The sequence below is a fragment of the Ursus maritimus genome, unplaced genomic scaffold (assembly GCF_017311325.1).
Source record: "Ursus maritimus isolate PB19 unplaced genomic scaffold, ASM1731132v1 scaffold_82, whole genome shotgun sequence".
NCBI lineage: Eukaryota > Metazoa > Chordata > Mammalia > Carnivora > Ursidae > Ursus > Ursus maritimus.
The window spans coordinates 1-3,916 of NW_024427019.1; the positions used below are offsets into that span (position 1 = coordinate 1).

The 3,916-nt window shown below is 47.9% G+C and overlaps 1 long non-coding RNA gene across 1 annotated transcript; it reads left to right on the forward strand.

The window, feature by feature from the left end:
* Nucleotides 1–84: 84 nt before the first annotated feature.
* Nucleotides 85–3,593, forward strand: LOC121101624. The gene is made up of 2 exons (XR_005833601.1): nucleotides 85–1,293; nucleotides 3,119–3,593. It is a non-coding gene; the product is annotated as an uncharacterized LOC121101624 (long non-coding RNA).
* The last annotated feature ends 323 nt before the right edge of the window (nucleotides 3,594–3,916 follow it).

Consider the following 3,916-nt stretch of genomic DNA (forward strand, 5'->3'; position numbering starts at 1 on the left):
TATTCTCTAACCCCATTCATAGCAAGCAATACTCCCCGAGTCATTCTGCTGCAGAGATGAGGTGAGAGGCACATCCCGGAGTACATTTCTCTCTTCTCCTCACCACATCCCTTATACTGGGACCAGAGCAAGACCTGCACTTGGCTCCATGGGAGAGAGGCTCATATGCAGCTGCCTGGAGACCCTCCCTGGCTGACGGGAATTCTAGAGGCCTGTGTGAAGTCTGATGGGCTGGCAGCACACACTGGCTCTCACAGTCCCTCTGAGCTGGTCTCCTGGGACTGACTGGGCCCAGGACAGAGGCTCTGGGAAGCGGGGCCAGGGTCTTTGCTCCTGTCAGATCCCACTGACAGCGATGGGCCTGGTCCCCACATCGTGGTCACGGCCCACCCTTGGACCTTCCATCCATCTGCTCGGGGCCTCCCCTAGTCCTTCCAGGTCTCAGGGTCTTTGGTGAATACTGCATGTACTGGTGTTTATGTGGCCACACCAGCTGGAGAATGCCCGTCACCCCACTGACAGACTAGGGGAATTTGGACAAGTACCATTACCTCTACTGTCACATTCATCTCCTCTTTGGGCTAGGACACTTACAGGCTGTCATCAATAGGAAGTGTGTCTCAAGTGCCCAAGATGAGCCCAGGCATGGGGCAGTCACGTGATTGCCCAGTTGATGGTCACTCTCATGGCCCATCATCACCCCAGGCCCATGGCAGCCACCTCCATGTTAGCTGCATTGGCTCATTGATCAACTGATTGACTAGGGAGCATGTCAGTAAACCCATGATCATTCCTCCACTATTCCCATTGCAGAGAACAGTCTGGTTGTTGGAGGTGACAGGAGAAGGGAAATAAGAAATTAATGATACAGGGAGAGAGGAGGGAGGGTAGCAGGAGGGAGCAGAGGAAGGTAGGAAATCATGGGGACAGAAAGTCATGGGCACCACCGTGGCTGCCTCTTGAAAGAATGGGCTGACAGGCACTGCTTTTTGGTCCCAGTTATGAAATCTGAGGGCTGGGAAGGGCCCGGAGACCCTGGACGCCTTTCTCATCAGTGAGGTAAAGGGATCACGGCCCCATGGGTGGTGAGGTGGGGGGACTGCGGAGCTGAGGGCAGCATTGAGTTTTGGGGTCGGGGACATAATCCCAGGGACAGTGGCCTGAGTCCTCACTTCACCCTGATCGTCCCATTTGCTTTCCAAAGACCAGGCCATGACGATGCTCACTGTCGTCCGTAAGGAAGACGACTTCGCAGGTTGCGAAGACTCGGACCCATAGATCCACCATCCGCATGTAATTTATTTCCTCTTTCATTTTTATACTCTTTTTTTTTTTTGGTAAAGATTTATTTATTTTATTTTGGGAGAGACTGAGATGGCACGAGTGGGGGAGGGGCAGAGGAAGAGAGAGGGAGACCCCAAAGCAGAATCCCCACTGAGGGCAGAGCCTGACATGGGACTTGACTCCAGGACCCAGAGATCATGACCTGAGCCGAAATCAGGAGTCACATGCTTACCCGCCTTTGCCACCCAGGCACCCGTCTCCTCTCTCTTACTGAGAAGGTCCTTTTTGTAGCTTTGGCCAAGTTCCTCTTTCCTGCTTTTTATGATCCTCCTCCTGCAGGACCTGGGCTCCTCCCGGCACTTGATGTTCTTGGATCTTCAAATCTATCATCTCTCTCTTCAGCCCTGTCATTTTTGGGGCCCAAGGCATGAGATGCACAAATGTTCTATTTCTACCAACTGTCACCAGCTCTCTTGGGAATCCTGTAAACCTAACCCCTCTCCTCTTCCAGAAAAAAATGTCTGATGCTCATGTGTACATTCATCACAATCCGAATTCTTGTTCCCCACGACTTCACCAACGATGACTTGGCTTTTCAGGGCCAACTCTAGACAACCTGACTGGGGCAAAATCATTCATTTGAGAAGCATCATTGGAAAGGAGGAAGCCCAATGGGCAGCACATTTTGGATGCTATGTTGGGGCCTCCAAAAGAAATTCTGAATCCAAAGTTGTTTCACTAAGAGACCAGAAGGGTATATCCTTTTTGTTCTCTCCTGGACAGAACAGTGGCATACCTGGACAGTCATGGCCCAGGAGTTCACTGAAGGCCCCTGTGCTCAATCAAGACTGAAAAAAGAAATCTAAGTTTCTCTTGTAATTCAGTTCTTATACAACGTGTGAATGATCTCTGACTTTTTCCAGAGAACAAAAAAGCCTCTAAAAAGGGTTCTGTTTACTTGCTCTCAACCTTGGCCCAAAAGAAATATAGAGTTTCACAAGAAATTACAATTTTGCTGGAACACAGTTCATTATTTAAGACATAAACTGTTTCAAGTGGGCAAAACATTTTCATCCTTCCATTTAAAGTAGCAAAACTTTCAGAAACCTGTGAGCTCCCTGGGTGCAAATACACATTAGTGATGATGGCTCTCCAGTCCATTCCCTTGGGAACACACGGGCTCTCCCACTAAATGAGTAGCTGGAAGTTCCTTATCTCTAGGAATTTCACTACCCAGACTAGATTGCAATACCCTACTACGTGCAGACTTGGCAGCATATTGCAAAGAGCTCTTGTAATAGTGCCCAAGTTTTTCACCAACAGCTTCAGGCCTCCATTCCTGAAATCTTCCTAGAAGCCTCTTCATGATCTTCAACCTCAGGAAGAGACATCAGAGAAAAACTGCCCTTACACATCCCCTGAAGGGACCCCTTCAGGTACTGTTTAAAAACAAAGCAGTGTAACTCCTGGGAGTTCACCCTTGGCTTCACATGTCTCTACTAAAATAAATAAAATAATTTAAAAAATCAGAATTTCACACAATTAGAGGGCTACTCAAACTGAGGCTTCTCAGAGATCCTCTGGAAATAGCCAGTCTTCAGAAGCAGGCAGCTGCCCCAAGATTTTCAGAACAGGCAAATTGTGATGGCTAGTGGGCAGTTTCCACATAAGATACTGGGTCAAGACTCCCATTTGATTCTTTTTCTGTTTTCTATCTGCTCAGTTAAAATAATTCTTCTCATTTTCCATAAACCCTTGTTGCCATTCACCCAGAATGACTCCTTTACTCCCTCTTTCTTATTCTAATCATTCTACTAATTATTACCCTTGATAGGTCTGAACATCCCTGACGTCACTCCTGGGTTTCTGACTGCTGGATGTGCCGTCCGTCCGCGGACCCCCCATGGTATGTCCCTCTGGGAATTTCCGATTTCATCAAATGAAATGAATCACCAAGGTTGGACATTCCAACTCCTGTGTCAGCTCCAAACCGAGGCCACTTGTGATGATTCAGGCACACGACTTGGAGGAATTGCTACGTCTGCCCCAAATGAGAACAGTGTTCCCTTTGGTGGGAAGTGCATAAATAGAAAAAGCCTGTAAGAAATCTATCTCTAATGTTGGCAAAAGTGACTGGTAACTCTTGGCATGTCCCTTAATCTCTCTACGTTTCAGTGCCTCCCACTAGAATATGGCTTACAGCCCCTGCTCTGCCCCCACCCACCTCAATAGGGCTGACCTGAGGATTACAGGAGATGGTAACAGGTATTGTCCACGAGCAGTAAAGCATCCTCCCCATGTAAAGCTAAGAGTGAGCGTCCATCCTCTCTTGCTGTGGAGCCATCCACGTCCCCTCTCTGGATTCCACCACCACCAACTGTCTACCTTATTCTTGCAGTTGCTCAGTGATTGAACACTTAGGGTGATTATGAAACACCAGTCATTTATTTTATTTTTCTTAAGGCTTTCCTTGTGTTTATTTACTTTTAGCCTCATAACATAATTCTAATAAGTAGGCCACAGTCACATTTCAACATCTCAGAACAGGCAAATGAGACACAGAGGGGTGTATGTAACTTTCTCAGGTGCTCGCGGCTCCTGCCTGGAGTCAAGAGTATCACCTGACCCCAAG